Source organism: Triturus cristatus, chromosome 2_2 (genome assembly GCF_964204655.1).
Source record: "Triturus cristatus chromosome 2_2, aTriCri1.1, whole genome shotgun sequence".
NCBI lineage: Eukaryota > Metazoa > Chordata > Amphibia > Caudata > Salamandridae > Triturus > Triturus cristatus.
Genome location: NC_140582.1, coordinates 849,264,496 through 849,281,960, shown reverse-complemented (window position 1 = coordinate 849,281,960; position 17,465 = coordinate 849,264,496). Strand labels below are relative to the sequence as shown.

General features: G+C 49.7%; 1 protein-coding gene and 1 long non-coding RNA gene across 4 annotated transcripts in view; both read left to right on the top strand.

Annotated features, from left to right (window-relative positions):
• Nucleotides 1-17,465, top strand: part of NSUN7 (NOP2/Sun RNA methyltransferase family member 7) — a 1,257,082-nt gene that overhangs the window by 920,526 nt on the left and 319,091 nt on the right. The window lies entirely within an intron of this gene.
• LOC146862871 (uncharacterized) lies at nucleotides 12,744-13,852 on the top strand. The gene is made up of 4 exons (XR_014978518.1): nucleotides 12,744-12,788; nucleotides 13,356-13,417; nucleotides 13,515-13,603; nucleotides 13,694-13,852. It is a non-coding gene; the product is annotated as an uncharacterized LOC146862871 (long non-coding RNA).

Sequence of the window (17,465 nt, the reverse complement as noted above, 5' to 3'; positions counted from 1 at the left end):
TTTGAATCGTACTTCCTCGCGGCACAGCTCCAGTGGCTGTCCCACTGGACGGCGGAGAGACAAGTGGGGGAGACGATCACGGAGAGAGGCAAACTGCCTATGCCTGAGATCCGCCGACTGCTCCTGCCGGGCTCCAAACCGACACGCACGCATCCGCTCCAGGTCGCCATCGCCCGCAGATGCATGATGAGGGTTCATCGCATGTCAACGGGCAAGCCACTATACTCCCCCCTGCTCCCCCTGGTGGGCTTCCCCCGACGGAACGGATGCTTCACCGCGAGGGCCCTCCAAGTGTGGACAGATCATGGGATCACGGAAATGGAGGCGTTGTTCCAAGAGGGGCAACTGAGGACATTTGAGCAATTGATGGAGTGGCACGATCTCCCCCAGGGGCAATTTCTGACACACAGACAGCTGCTGATGAGTGGCGACCGTTTCTGGCGCGCGCGCAATGGGGAACCCCCGACACACCCGGTGCTACACACGGTGCTGCGTATGGGAGCAGGCAGCCATCTCATTACCTGGCTCTATAAAGCGATCCGGGAGCTCACAGACACCACCCTGGACAAACTGCGGGAGACGTGGGAAGACGATGCAGGCAGGGCATTCCATGATGCGGAGTGGCGCAAAGCCCTGGAGTCACCGAAAAAAGTGTCCAGGAACGCGCGCTTTAAAAATATTCAATTTAATATCCTACATCGGGCGTACCTTACCCCAGCCAAACTCCACCGATTTTACCCCGATACACAATTCGAATGTCCCCGCTGCCACCAGGCAGACGCCGACTTCAAACATATGTTTTGGGTCTGCCCAGCCATACAACGTTTCTGGGGCGGTGTACACCGAGCCGTTCGAGCCGCGACCGAACTCCAGTCCACCCCCACATGGGAGGAATGTGCACTGGGGATCGCCCCGAAGAGGAAATCCGCGAAAGTACAGCGGAAATTCACCTCCTTGGCCCATCTCCTCGCGAAGAGAAACATCGCAATGCATTGGAGGGCCCCAGAGGGGCCGTCTGGCCCGGCATGGGTGGGCGCGGTACTCAAGTGGGGAGCGGCGGAGGAGGAACTGCTACGAGAGGAGGAAGCGTAGGGCGCCCGCAAACACCCGATATCCATGGAGTGGGCACAACTCCTCATCCTGTTTAAGCAAGCAGACAATACAGGGGACACCCCAGACACGTCACAGCCCTCTCCCCGCACCCCGGCGACCCCCCCCGACCGCCCCGGATCAACGGAAGACACAAACAACCCATAGGAAAGACAACATACCCAGCAGCGAAGGCATGTACAGACCCGGTCCCCCGGCTGGGCGTTAAATGGCAATCCGACCACCCGCCCCCTCCCTTCTCCCCTGGGGAGCCTTAAAGCACACCGCATACACCTACCACCAACCCGTACATACTGTGTCATAGGAGCACCTCGCCCGCCGGCCTCACATCCCCCCTCCCCCCCTTCCACACTTCACGCACTTCCTCCCTTCCTCCCATAACATACCCAGTTTCGGGGGCCCCCCCCACCCCAGGGCCCTTTCCAAACAGCCTCACAGGCGTAGATGATCCCAGTTGGCGGTTTACATTCTGTTGTTCTAGTTACACGACATGCTAGGGAATGTGAGACAAGAGGAGACGCTAGATAGACCGTGATGGGAAGATAAATTCACCCCTGATCGAGACGGCAGATATAGACACGACCAGGGCGTTAGCCAGGGAGACCAGATGATACCGGCACAGGGGAGGACAGATCTCTCGAACCATCGGGGAAGACCCGATGGCTAATGGACTACAGCTTCCACACACTATGTCTTTCCCAATGACCCAGAATGTTACAATACAGCGATTCAGACTCATATCTGTGAATGTTTCATATGATGTAATATATGCAAAACCCTAATAAAAACATGTCAAAAAAAAAAAAAAACAAAAAAAAAAAACAGGGTCAGGCAGTGCCAAGTGCGGCGCCGACAGTACCCTCTTCTTTGGATTACTCTCCTTCTGGTGTTATTTAGCCATTGTCGGTTTTCCCTACGGTAATACACAGTTTGGTAACTGAAGGAAAGACTATTGAGGGTCAAAACTCTTTGTATAATGCTGTCCATCCTCCTGTAGAGGAAAATTGGCTGACTGAAGTGGGGGAAGTTAGTGGATTAGAGTCGTCTCCAGTTTCAGATTTACTTTCTCCACCTGGTATGGCAACGGAGGAAAGTTCTTCTTTGGGTAATATATTGAAAAGCGCAGCTTTTGGTGAATATTCTACACCAGGGAGAGATGGTAGTGGAGCCTGTGCACCATTTTAGTCTCTGTTTGACCTTTTATTTGGGCAAAACCAATGATGGGAGCTCCAGTTGACTGTGCTGTGGTCCATAGACATCGTCCCACCTCTGGGGACCCTCATAGTCTACTGCAACATCCCACCACAAAAGAGCTCGTGGTTCAAGCTGCTACAACTTATTCAGACCCTAGTGCCCTCCCTTGGTTCCATCAGGCAAAGAATCCAGATGGTTAGAAAGTTGTGGGAGGAATATATTTTCTTCTGTTAGCTCAGCTTTGAGGTCTTTATTCACTGCATATGTTATGGGCAGATTTTCTCATGCTCTATGGGACTCTGTGGCACAGAGGCTACCTTTTCTGCCAGACTAAGCCAGAAATGAGCTATTGCAGGGGGTGCAAGATGGCTGGGAGGCTGCGAGATTCACCATCAAATGTGGTATGGACATCACTGATTCTGTGGTTAGAGCTATAGCTCAGACAGTTGCTCGGCGCAGGCATGCATAGCTGCGTCAGTCTGTTTTTTCGGAACCTGTGCAAGAGAGCCTGAAAGATATGCTGTTTGATGGTGTCTATTTATTCGGTGAAAAGGCTGATTCGGTTTTAAGACGCATCAGAGCTGCTAGATCTGATAGGTCTACTTGAGTTACTTTTGTAAGCTTGAGTTTGGTTTTTGTTCTTGTGTAGAGGGGTATCTACACGACTGAGTTGTGATATGTTTCATCTAGTACGTCATGGGTAGTGTTTTGCTTAGTGTAGAGGTTTATTTGATACCAGGTGTTTTTAATCTGGGGCAGTTGGGATTACATGATAAATGGTTTTCTTGGTTGTTCTGCTAGCTGCAGTTTATATGTGTTTAATTTGTGTCAAGTTTTTTATTTGAGCCCTGTTGCAGGTCTTTGAGTTTGATTTATTCTGTAGAAGAGTTCAGGCTTAAGAGGGAAACCCTTATGGTGTATGGTATACTCTATATGGAGTATTGCTTATATGCGGCCATGAGCATCTTTTAAAAGTGCATTTATATGTCTCTACATTTATATGTATATATTTCTGTTGAGCGGGGTTTGCTCCGCTTATGCAATTTTAGTCTCACGTCTGAGTAGGCTGAGTTCTACTCTGTGTGTCCAGTTAATTCTCTGTAGTGTGATATATATCTGTGAACTTTAGTAAAGTACTTTTGAATTTGTACCCCATTGGGGGTATATGATGTACCTTTTAATGAGAGGAGTATGTGCAAAGGCCCTCATAATGTGCTTGGGTAATATGATACAGTGTCTACTATGTGTTGTATGGTAAGGCCCTAGAACATCTATCCCAAAATTCCTTCTGCTATTTCTCAAGAGTAGCTGGTAGCCTACATTATTATTTATGTGACTTCTGCTTTTTCCCTAGTACTTGCCTTACATTCACTTCATAGATGAGGTTCTTTATGTCTGCTAGATGTAGAACAGTATTAACCACACGCTTATCTTGTGAAGCTTTCTGACATTATATTGCTATTCAGGTTCTGTTTTATGGCCAGTGCTATTGAGCATATTCATGTTCTCACAGCATGATTTGTTGCTTACTTCCCTGGTTTTATATCAGGTTATTATAGGCCTTCAGTCAGATACAGTATATTAGGCAATTCTATTCCTTCTATTGGAAAAGGGTATTCAATGCGTTGCCTTTTTCTAGATTGTCATAACGCTGTGCGTTATTGCTGAAGATTTTCTTTGTTTCTGAAGAATATTTCCCTCTAATGGTGTACCGTTTCTTCTTTATGAAGGATTAAAATAGGCTCATCCTTGAGGGTGAGAGTTGTGAGCCTCGTAGTTTCTACATTTTTTAGAGGACTTTAATCCTGACATTCAGGATCATTGCTCTCTTAGAGGTCAATTCCTTTCATTATCTACCTGTCTGTGGTTGGTGGTAGACACGTCTTTTCCTTATTTGCTGCCTCTAGGGGCTGTAAGTTAGGTTCACACATTGCAACGTGTGGTTCCTAGAGGGTTAGACAAATTAATGTTTGACTTTTTCAATGGTTGGATCATTTACCAGGCCATTGGTAGATAGTCTCTATTCATAGAGAGAGGCCTTGTGCATACCTTACTTTTAGTTAGACTATCAAGATTTCTTTATGTTCTTGATATCTATTCGATTTCTTACTACCGTTGTGTAACGTTGTTTTTAGGCAATTTACATTACTCTGACAGGTTGGATGCTTTTGCTTTTCTATGGGTACGATTCCGCTATATTCACATACTGTTTTGTTACTGTTGCCTGTGGATTGTTTGTCTGTATTATCTATCTTTTAATATAAATTTTCTTTTGTTGATACGATTGGTGTTTAATTATTTTACTCCTATGTCTCAATATGTATATATGTACTTTTGTATATATGGGATATTCTAGAGGTACTTGTACATCGCTAGTTCTTCTTCCTATGCGAAGACTGCTTCTATGTCATTAGGGGCTAATGTTGTTTTTGACCTCATTTTTATATGAACATTTGTTTTCTCCATGCGGATGAATTTTCTTTGTGTAGTTTACAGAGCAGTCCTGACATTACATGGTTTACAGGTGGTGTTAAGTGGCATGGCCAGCTTTTCCGGTTTTCACAGGTTTGAACATGCTGTTCGGTCTTGAGTGTATAACCAAATGGTTATGGATAAAGTATTTTTGGCATGGGTAATATCTCTCCCATGATTTTATTGTCTAATTTTTTTTTTTACTGTAGTTCTGTCCACAGTTATTGTGAGGTGAGACCTTCCAAAGCAGTTTTGTCTTACTGAGAGGGGTATGTTATTCCCATTGCTTAAATGTCTTGCGACTTTAATTAACTATGGTCCCTTCTGGGGACTTTATGTGGTAAGGTATGTGTCTGACCACCTACATTATTATAAATTTCCAGTCTTTTCTCATGTTCTGGATCAGGTTGGTCGTAGTAAGAAACTTATCATGGTTGCAGTTTGCAGACCCTTCTCCGGGGATGGTATGGCTTTGGCATTTGATTCTAAAGTCAGGAATCTGCAGCTAGATGTCTTTATCAGATGAACAAGTTACTTACCTTCGGTAACACACAATCTGGTAGAGAAAGGATCTAGCTGCAGATTCCTTAACAACCCTCCTATCTTTGCCGCTCTGTGTACTGAGTCCTTTGGGGTCTCAATTGGTTTGTTTTAGTCTTTCACATAGCCAAAAAAAAGATTTATTTACTGAATTACGGTTAGTAATTTGGTAATTATTTGACACACAAGTGTCTTTTTTTTTGATAAACAAATTTTAAAAACATAGGAAAAATTCAGCCAATATAAGGAAATCACAGGTTTGAATTCATTCGCACGTTCATTGCATCCCCGGCTCACTGTCCCCACAAAAGTACAAAGACAGAAATTAGGACCAGGTTAAGCTGGACCCTCCACATTCCCCAACCACTTTCCCCACACTCTGCGGTATTTCTTAACGCACCCCTTAGCTTTATAAAGGGCTCTCTCTTGGGTCGCGCACCAGTCCACCCCACTTCGCCACCTTTCCAGGGTGGGTGGGTCAGGGCTTATCCAGGCCGCCGCAATGTCCCGCTTGGCCACCATCACAGCTGTATTAAAAAACAACTTATCATTCCTGGACCCATCCAGCCCATCAGTAATCCCCAGCAATGTGGACGTGGATCGTGAGGAACCATCCATCCCAATACCTCAGTCAGTTCCACTTCAATGGCTCCCTAGAACTGGCCCAAGCGAGGACACAACCAGACCATGTGAAGGAAGTCAGCTGGGGCGTGGTTACATCTCGCACATGCCGCATCCAGACGCAAGCCCACTCTATGCAAGCGCTGGGGAGTGAGGTACGCAGCGTGTAAGAAGTAGAGCTGAACCAGCTTGAGCCTGGTGGAGACGGTGATTATTGTGGGGGCCATGAGGGCATCGCGCCAGTCCGCCTCGTCGAGGGGGCCCACCCATTCCACCCACTGGTCCCTCAACTTGTCTAGGGATGTGGGAGTGTTTTTTTTTTTTTTTTTTTTAAATTTTCAAAACCTTTATTGAGAGAGTACATCAACATTACAGTCTCGCGCCTACAACCCCTCGGGCCGGCTGCAGTCCATCACATTTCTAGCCATCGTCTGGTACACAGCCATTTGTCCGACAGCCCGGAGGTCCGGCGGCGAGAAGCTACAACACAACTCCCTTATCAGTTCAATCCTGTGCCTACTAAGCTCGGGGTCGTACAGGCGCACTTAGCTTAGTCTCGTATGTCTACCCTGTGCGGGGCCGGCAGAGTCCGTCTGATGGAAATCCGTTCAATAATCTACTGGCACCTAGAAGGCACCTTCGTCATAGTTATGCATGATACATAGCAGTGCTCTCCCCCTAGTCCGAGTGAACATGTCATGCGGCAACACACTCTTCCGCAGCTCCCGCCACAGCGATCCCAGTAGTGAGCCGCAAGGAAGGGCCACCCTCCCAGCCATCCGTCCACAATCACCACCACCCAACCATTCTCCTTCACATTCCGGACCATCATGCCAGCGTTCCTCCTGCCACAGCCGCGTCTGGAAACCTCCCCTCCTCTACTCCTAGAGCGTCTCCATTCTGGTCAGCTCACCCAGCCATCTCCGCAGCAGTGTCTCTCACCTCGCAGCTGTAAGGTCCTCCGCTAGAAACAGCCCACCCCGTCAACAGTCGTTCTCCAGCCAAGCCGGACATCCCATCGAATCCAGATCACACTATCTTCCCCCTTGCGCATCGGTCTCCGGGCTCGCCCCGCCCGACTCCCGAGTTCCGTCCAGCCCTGAAGTGCCCTCAGCCGCTAAATATGCTCTGAACGGGTCCCAAATGTCCTTGGCCCTACTACGCGCTGGCTGTGTTTCTGCGTATAGTAGACTCTGTTCCTGACAGTGTAGTAAGTCGGCGATCCACTCCTTAAACTTCGGCGCACGGCCCCTCCCCCACCGATAAGCCACTCTCCGTTTCGCCATCAAGAGTGCGATATCTCCGAATTTCCGATGCGCCTTAGGTAGACTCATAGTATAGCCCAACAGCATCATTAACGGATCACAGTCAACCATATCTCCTATCGTACTGTGGGAGTGTTCTTGATGAGGGTATGATAAATGCGGGACACCCCCCCCTTACCCAAGTCTCCCATCGTCGTTTGGGCCTCTATGGGGCTATACTCGGGCAGCCTCGTATCGTCCGTAATATGCATTTGGAGAGCATGTCTCAATTGCAGATATTTATAAAACTGAGACAAATGGAGGGAGTAGCGATGTCGGAGCTCCTGGAAGGACAGCATATGGCCCCTTACCCAGACGTCCCCCAGTTGGGCGATACCAATAAGGTCCGAGGTTCGGAACCCCTGCAGCCCACTAACCTCCTGGAGCCACGCCCCGTGCCAGAGGGGGGTACATTGGGCTAGCTTCCCCATACACCCGAAGTGACGGAGCGCTGCCCGCCAGGCCAAGAACACGGAGCGCGTTACGCTTGCCAGTCGAGTTGGAATGGGCCCCCCCATACATCATGGCCTGGATGTCCACAAACCCCAGTTCGCTGAGTTCCAGCCTGTATGCTGGGTCTGACCAGCCCCCATTGAACCAGTCGTGGATGACCAGTAGACGCACCGCCAGGAAATACAAATACAGGTGCGTCATCCCCATTCCTCCATCATAAGAGAGAATCTGACAAGTCGACTGGGCCATGCGGGCTCGCCCTCCGTTCCAGAGAAACTTGGTGATTAGACTGTCCAGTTCCCTGAACCATGCCCTGGAAAAACAAAAGGGGGTGTTCTGTAGGACGTAAAGGAACCTGGGGAGGATCATCATTTTAAACAGGGCCACCCTCCCCAGGGGGTTCAGAGGCAACGCCCTCCATTCGAGAAGGTCCACCTTGGCCTTCTTGACCAACGGGGCCACATTAAGGGACCAGCCCAGCTCGGGAAGAAGGGCGACCCAGATCCCCAGATATTTAAAAGACTGCCTCCTTAGTGGTATGGCAGACTGCCAATCGAAGCATTGTCTAGAGAGATGCAGGGGGACCAGTACTGACTTCCCGGGGTTGAGCCACAGCCCCGAGGCCTGCTCGAATGCTTGCAAAATCCGGAGGCAGTGTGGTCCGGAAGATGCTGGGTCAGACAGGAAGACAAGGACGTCGTCCGCATACAATGCGATCTTGTCCGCGGCCGCATGGGGTCACTCCCATCCGTGCAGATGCTCCTCCGCCCGCACCAGGGATGCGGTGAGCCGCGGAGGTGTGCGTAAATTGGATGCTGCGGGGATGCCATATGCACCAAGCATCACAAAGCCCCAGGGACTCGGACCAGTTTTGCAGTTGTTTTGCGCTCGTCTTCCGGGCAGCCGATGGCGACCCCGTTGTGTCAAGGGCCGGGGCTAAGACCGCATTGAAGTCTCCTGCAATGACCATGTTGCCGGCAGGCATGTTGTGTAGTAGGGCAGCGGTGTGCGCAAGTGTGGGCGCAAGCATGGAGGGGGGGCATACACCGACATGAGCGTGAGGGGGGAACCGGCCAACGATCGGCACACTGTCACCGACGAGCCTTGGGGGTCATGTACCACGTGGGAAAGGACAAAGGTAAGCGTATGCCTTAGGAGGATGGCGACCCCTCGTGAGCCCCTGGAGAAGCCGGAGTGCCATACCCTATCATAACAGTTGCCCAAAAGGTGCGTTTCTTGAAGCATCAGGATATCAATATGGAGGCGGTGCGCATACCGCAAGACCGCTGTGCATTTATGTCTGTCCAGCAGACCATTGACATTCCATGACAACACGTGGAGAGACGCCATTGAGGAAGCTCTATCGATCATGATAGGTGTATCTGTGGTGACGCAGAGCGCGGGGTTGAAGGTGTACAAACGCGCTTGGGCGCCCGCGGAGATGTGTGCGTTCAGGAATTACGGGGCGACCCCCCGTCCTCCCACTGGCACCAAGTGACATTCCGTGGTGGCTGAAACAAAAACCTACGAACAACAAAACAACATACAGGGAAAAACTCTCCCAAACACCCCCCTTTCCCCCACCCCACACCCTACACTGAGCTGAAGCATCTGTCGACCCCCACTAAACAACACCCAATGTTCAGGGCGGACAACCAAACTGAAACGCCTGGGAATAGGGAGGCATGGAGGACCCCTCCTCGTGAGCGGATGCAGGTATACAAGACCATCGGGAAGGTAGGAACAGTGCTGAGTCAGCACGCCGCCTCCGGCCGCAGAGCAAGGCCCGGCGGGCAGAGATCGGCTCAAACAGGAACCCTCAACAGCATCGGGCTACACGAGAGGTCCGTATCTGGAAGGTCAATCGCTGAGGGCCAGAGTGCCGCCCTCATCCACATGTCCCGGTGAACCAAAGCGCCTCCCGGTCGACGCTCTCCCCCTTGACCCGGGATGACTGCCGTGGGTGACCCGGCGGGGAGTCTGATCGGGCCCGCCTACGGTCTCGGCGCCTGCGGGATCGATTACGTGAGGGCTGTGTATCGGAGGGGCCGGTGCGGCCAGACCCGCCCCCCACAGCACCCCCGCACGGGGCACGACCTGCGTTCCGCAGAGGGCGCTCATCCGTCGCTCAGGTCCATGCCTCCGTCGGGTGGTCGAAAAACACGGTCTTGTTCTCAAATACCACCTGCAGGCAAGCTGGGAAGAGGAGCCGATACTGGATGTAAAGAGCCCTCAACTTCTGCTTGACCTCTCCAAAGGAGCGACGTTGGCCCTGGACCTCACGCGTGTAATCTGGGAAGATCATAATGGTGGAGTTTTCGTGCAGGAGCCGTTGTCGCTTGCGAGCTTCAGCCAGTATGGTGTCCCGGTTCTTAAAATTGAGAACCCGCATTATGATTGGGCGGGCAGAAGCACCCGGCCGCGGCCTGGGGGCCAGGGACCGGTGGGCCCGTTCAATCGCAAACCAAGGGGATAGGGAGCCCTCGGTGACCCACGACCTCAGCCACTTCTCCAGGAACTCCACTGTACGGCCCTGTTTTGTGCCCTCCAGAAAGGCCACCAGGCGAAGGTTATTGCCTTTGGACCTGTTCTCCGCATCCTCCGGCCGGCGGTGCAACTCCTGCGTCTGGGACTGAAGACGGGCCACCTGCCCCCTTAGCTGCTGCACATCATCTTCCACAGACGAGATCCTGGACTCAGCTTCTTTGATCCGGGCATTCGCGTTGCGAAGGTCCTGCCTGATAAGAGTCATGTCCACCGGTACTTCTGCGATTTTGCCCTCCACCGAGGTCTAGGACGTGTGGATAGCTTGAAGGATAATGGCCAGATCAGTGGATGGGGGAGCCTCCTGCCCCGTCACCCCCCCAGTGGCACCCCCCTCGGGGGTGGTGAAGCGATCCATTTTGGTCTGGGTAGCGGGGACCCTCACAGATCTGTCCGACCTACCCATGTCTGGTCCCTGGGAGAGGAACGGATTCACACGGTCCCCCCCCGGCCGAAGCCCACTCAGGGCCACCCACTACATCCGCAAGATTGGCAGCAGCTCCGTGACTGACACAACAAGTGACCGTGCAGACACAACGATGTCAATGTAGAGGAGTAGCCATGGGGGCCGGATTCGCGCCGAGCTTAGCGAATCTTTATATGGATCATTTTGAGGACAGTACCATCTACTCGGCTTTGAATCCTTTCATTGACAACATCACGGCGTGGAAGAGATATATAGACGACGTCCTCATGCTATGGACTGGGACAGAAGACCAACTAATAGCCTTTGCTGCTTGGTTGAACTCACGTAATCAAAACATTCAATTCACCATGTCATACAACAATGAATCAATACCTTTTTTAGACCTGACTTTGCAAGCGGAAGAGGGTAGTATTCTGATGTCTTTATACAAGAAGCCCACAGACCGCAACACCCTGTTACAATATAATTTTCACCATCCCAGAAACCTAAGGGATAATCTTCCATACGGACAATTTTTAAGGTTGAGACGCAACTGTTCAAGAAGAAGTGACTATTTTAAGGAAACGGACAGTCTCATTGCCAAACTGAGGGAGAGAGGATACCCTAAAGGACTGCTGAATAGATCACGCAAAAGGGCCTGGTATAGGCCTAGAGAAACGCTTCTTGAGGTGCAACCCAAAAACGAAGAAATTGGGCGATTAATTTGTGTTACCACATTCAACACCAGAAGTAATGAGATCAACAAAGTCATTAGGAAATATTGGAATTTGGTGGGTCCTGACATTGGTTATTCAGAAGCCCCTATGTTTGCGTTCAAACGTGCTAAAAACGTTAAGGAGTTTGTAGTATCCTCATACCTGGAACCCCCACCCACACCCAACGTAAGATCTCTGCTACAACTACCACAAATCCAAGGACATCACAAGTGTGGTCACTGCAAGGTCTTTCCAAACACCAAGGTTGGAACCAGTTTCGATCACTTGGGAAAGACTTATTCCCTTAACCACTTTTCAAATTGCAACAGCCAAAATGTGATCTATGCAATTAGATGTCCGTGCAAATTGATATATGTAGGCCAAACCACACAAAAAGTGAAAAATAGGATCCAACAACACCAGAGCAGGATCAAATGTAAATCCCTTGGGGCCCCACTTGTAGAACACTACACGAACACAAGACACACACACCAGGATCTAGAGTGGTGGGTGCTGGAGAAGGTTATACTACACAGAAGGGGCGGTAACATGGGCACTTCTCTTAATTACAAGGAGTGCCGTTGGATCCATCTCCTTGATGCCACCAACAGCGGGCTGAATGAACATGAGGAAACTTACCTACAAATGAGCAAACTCTAAACTCTATTCTTGATCTTTTTGAAGATTCTCTAGTAGATGTATTACGGGGTATATATCCAGTAATTTTATCCTGAGTACGTTTCATTCATGTGTTTCAGCGTAACATATGTGTAGGCTTCCTTACCTTATGCTGGTATTATTGATATAGGATGAGTATTTGGCTTAAATCGAGATATTTACATGTACAATATCTGCAACTTTAGTTCTGTGTAAGGTTTTTCAAAAAACACTTTTGTCATCGTATTATACATATTGGGCTTAATATGCCGTCTGCCATTATTATTGTCATGTGAATTTTGAATCATGTCATTCATATTTTTTGTACTCCTAGTTCGTAACGGATGATATGTTTGAGAAAACTGCAATATGTAAATTTGGAAGCATATCCGCATTCACCGCATCAGTGCATCAAAAACGGATGATATGTTTAAGAAAACTGAAATATGTAAATTCCCATATCTATACAGCCGTTTTTTGGAAGCACATTCGCATTCACCGCATTAATGCATCAAAAACCGTATCGAACAAGTTCATCTGCAGAACACCCATTCTATTCCTTTTTAAATAAACACCGACCCCGTCCGTTCTCAACCATTCCGTGTGAGCCCTCCCTAAAATCCATCCCTGGTTTCCCTCTTTCTGCTGATTCATTCCAGCAGCCGCGCGCCCACGGCTCCCCATTACGTCATATAGTTAGCTCGGGCGTGAGCTCGCTGTCAGTTGCAGCTGAGCCGTTGACGGAACAAGTTGTCCATTCACGGACTTGAAGTAAGTCGGCGTCTCGCCGTAACGCTCACCGCTTGAACTTCAGTAGCCGTAACTGAAATACTACCTGACCATGAATGTTACTTTGCTCGCATATGGGTGTTTGGAGCAGTAGAATAATAATACACGGCAATACATTCAATATAGTGGATTAGTAGCCGTAACATGAAATACGTCCTGATATTAATGTCTCCTTCTTCGTATATGGGTACTTGGTCCAGTAGAAGGATATAACAATAATATATGGCAATACCCTTAACCAAGTTGATTTTACTCGTATATGGGTATTTGGTCGACTAGAATTTTATGCTACTAACATGCAGCTCTACCATGGTTGTGCCATGTCGGGCTTTCGCGCCCGGAACAACCAGTACGTTATATCTCTGTGCATTGGATATACATTATGCCCTGAATGTGGCCCGACTTTGTTCAAGCGCTACGGGCCTTTGATTGTCCTCTACCTCAGTTACACTACTTTCTATGTTTAGAGGATGCATATCAAGGCATCTTGTTTCTGGATGATTACCTTGTTCAATTTCTCAGATACGCCTCTATCCTTTATGTTCACAGTACGTGGCGATTGTAGAGACAGCACCACTCTCCCTTCTAAATCAAATATCCCCGTCTCAGAGGTACGTTCTTCTCGCGTGCAAACAGGTATGTTTTAATTATCTCCACACACAGCCTGTCCAGTCTTTACAATAGTCCCTCCTCTCTAATCTCTTGCAGGAATTAAATATTATCTTCACATTTGATGTTGGCCATCTGCATTAAAGACAACAGGAATCATTTTCCTCATAACTAAGTCGGTTCCCCAGGTGAGCTAAGTGACCGGAATTGGGAAATTAGTTATTTCCTTTACATGTAACGCACACACTGCCCTGACACCATACTCTTTGCGTTTACAGGTCCCCAACCTCGTTTGTCCTGATGAAGACCCACTTTGATGCATATTAATTGGCACAATTACCTCGGGTCGAAACGTCGACGTTACATGTCCTATGCGTCACATGCAAATCCACTTAGACAGCAAGGAAACTGAACCCTTAAGTGGCTTATGTATTGTAAATAGGACCTTGTTTGTTGATTATTTTTATGTATTGTCCATTGTTCATATTCGTTACATGTGATGTGTTTTGTGCAAAGTATCACTGTTTCACCAATTGTTTCACTATGAATGTGTTTTTTGGTTGGTTTACCCTGTAAATATTTTTGGTGCTCTCAATACATCAATTAATATCATCCTATTAAGTGACTTGGATTCTGTCCTGTTTCTTTGGGTATGTGTGCGTCCTTGATATTTAAAAAGTGTATTCAGTACCTATTAATTTAGTCCGTTCAAATTCCGACAGAACCATTGTTTTTGCATATACAGACACAACGATGGGCCGCGCCGGGCCTGGGGAGGAGAGGTCCAGCCTGGTCAATTCACATCCACCACAGGTCACAGATGGGGCGCGCCCGGAGTGGGGCAGAGAGGGAGGAGACGGAGTGGAGGGAGGAAAGCCGAGCTAACTGGGCCCCCACACCCTGCCTGCCGCCCGACCGACGGCCGAATCCTCTGCCCAAACCCAGATGCCACCTACCACCGACCTCCCACCGGCTGCCAGCAGAGCCGCCGCAGCAGCACAGGCCTCAGACACAGCAGGGGCACTCAGAACTCCTCCAAGCGGCCTCAACTGGCTCTCTACCTCCAGGAGCGTTGCTGGGGCCTCGGAACCGGCGAGGACGGGAAGTCCACTCTCAGCAGGCCCCCAAGGACGTCGGTGGTGACTTGCGGCGGAGGACATCAAACCCAGAGAGCTCCATTAATGACGGCTCCCAACCTGAAGAGCCAGATACACCACAGAGGAGCAACCGGCCCCTAGGTCAGCGCCACCAGTACACTGGTTACCGCCCGATGGACGGCCGAAATCCCCGCTCCTGCACGGCGGGCAGACACCCGCCACAAAATGCCCCCCACAGGGACGTTGTTATACCGCCCGATCGACGGACGAAATCACCGCAATGGGCGGGCGCCAGCCACAAAGTGCCCCGGTCCTACGGGGCGGCTCCTGCAGAACCTTCAAGAGGAGGGCGGGCGACACCGCCGCCGGAGCACCACTGCCCAGAATGGCAGTTGAGAGGCCTCTTGCGGACTGCACCACCAAAGGGGGGGGTGAGGGGGAAGCCTCCACCACCCCAATCCGGCTAGTGAGCAGTACCCCTGCAGCACAGGACCGGGCAAAACGCGGGGCACCTCTGAGCGCAGGAGCAGCGGGGGGGAAACGCTCCTCTGCCGCCCGATCGACGGCAGACTCCGCGTCAGGCAGCCCCCCCAAACACCACCACCACCAGCACTCCTCCTCACCTCCTCACTGAAGTCTCCATGCCCCAGGCCGATTCCGACGGGGGCTGCCACACACGGGACTCAGCGCCAGGGGAGGGGGGCGCCGGGAGTCCGCAGCCGCCACGCCACAGCAGGGAGGCCTCTGTGGGAGTCCAGGGCAGCCGCAGCGTCTGCGAAGCGGGTCCGCAAGGCCTCCGGGGGAGAAGCGCACATCCACACATCACCGCCCGATTGGGCCGGCGCCAAGAATCTTCATCGGCAGGGGGCCGCACCGGAGCAGGGCAGGCGGCCGTCGAAAGTCATCAGGGCAGCAGAGGCGGACAGACAGGCCGCAACGAGGTGAGCCGGATCACAGGGTCCGATGGCAGATGCCCGGAAAGCGTCAGGACCAGCTCCCGGCGTGCAGTACTGAGGGCCGGAGGCCAGAGGAATCCAGTGAAGGCCGCCGTGGCCACTATGCTGAAAAGGCCGCGCGGCCGGTCTAGAAGTTCAGGGCTTCCCGTTCTGGATCGCCAGGAGCACCACCGATGGACCCCCCGGATTCCCGGGTAAGCAGGCGAGCAGGTGGCAGAGTACTGGGGGTCCCGATGGCGGGCGACTAAAGAGGGGATGACGGAGGGGTCCGGAGCTCTCATAAGGAGCGACCGCCATCTTGACGCTCTTGGCCACCAAGTGTCTTTTTTTTTTAGCACAATGTTCAATAGATAGTTTCTATATGTGGCTCTGCGTTTTGAGTGCGGAAAATAGTCACGGAAGACACTGACGTCAGCGTGTCAACGAGGGAGCTATGTGGACTCTGTCGACATCACATCCAGTGGATGACAGCGATGCGGAGTTGTGCAACACCCTCTGCTGGCGTGAAGACGTGCTGTGGGGAAGAAAGATTTCCGGTTCCAGTTTCACACCTGGGAGGATTCTAAAGGAAGGAATCTGAAGCTAGATCATGTCTCTACCAGATAATGCGTTACCAAAGGTAAGTAACGTGTTCAACAAAGTCGTTTACTATGTTCCACCTTTGGAGTCAACTATAAGTCCAATAGTACTACATGAAGTCCCTGTTTTTGTTGAGACTGCTAATGCATGATTTTCTACGGATCCGTCAGACACACCTCATTTTTTTTTTTTTTTTGTAAAACCGTTTTTATTGCAGAACAGTATAATAGGCAACGTACATTCAAAATATTCCCGCACCGCTATTACCAGTATCATATCCCACGTGGCCATTTAGGCAGTCGTACACAGCTTGTGAGCCCACATCCCAGAGGCCGGGCAGCGTCGTCAAGGAGAACATTATACTGTACCAGAGTTCAAGCTGTACTTTTGCCGCGCCCGTCAGACACACCTCATGGAACCCATGCAAACATAATTTGGCTCAAAACAATTATATTTTGTTCCAACATGGATTTATATTTGGATTTCACTGGCATTGCTTTTCTTTTCAATTTGGATAGGCTTTGTAACTGTGTTCTTTTTACTCTTAAATGAACACTAGCTTCCAGAACACTCTGCGATTGAACCTGTAGTTGAGGTACTGAAACCTCATTCGTCATCACACAACGTGCGAAGAGACATGTCCCTTCTGAAAAATTCAGCGGTTTCGGTACTTGATGGAATTGTTTGGGATAAGGTACCTTTTGAAATATTTGGACCAAAACAAACGTTACCAATACATTATATTTTTCAATTGACACTTCAGGATGTTATTACTCCTGACACCATCTCTGATAATTGGAACTTACTTAAGTTCATTCTCGCTGAGCTAGAACATTATGATGAAATGTATTGTTTTCACCATTATGCACACCCCTTCTTAGACAGAGCTAGTACTCCATGTGAAGTATTTACACAATGGGAACATTGCCCTTCACCACCTGAGGGAAGTTCAAAAACATACGCCAAGAAGTTTACATATTTTTCTAGCAACAGCCCAGTATCTTATTATTATAATGAACTTGTTCCTTCCGCAGCAAAGAAAAATATGCAAATTGATACCAAAGGCATAGGTATATTCAGCTTCTTTTATTTCCCAGTTGTCAATACACAGGTTTAGCTTTTGGAAAGATGATGTTGACTTAGAATCTGTTTGGGGAATGAAAGACTGGCAAGTTCAAGGCAATGAGGCTTTGTTTAGGGCATGTCTAATACCAAGACAGATAATATTTCTGAACAAAACAGATCAGCAAACATCTTGTCTGGGCTTTGCAAAGATAACAGACTTGAACACACCAAACATTTCCACATTTGCATATTTAGACAATTGGGAACAATGTACAAGCCACAAAGAGGAAGAACCCCACAACATGCTTAAGAATGGTACATATGATTCTTCACATTTCAGTCCTGGGGGGTGT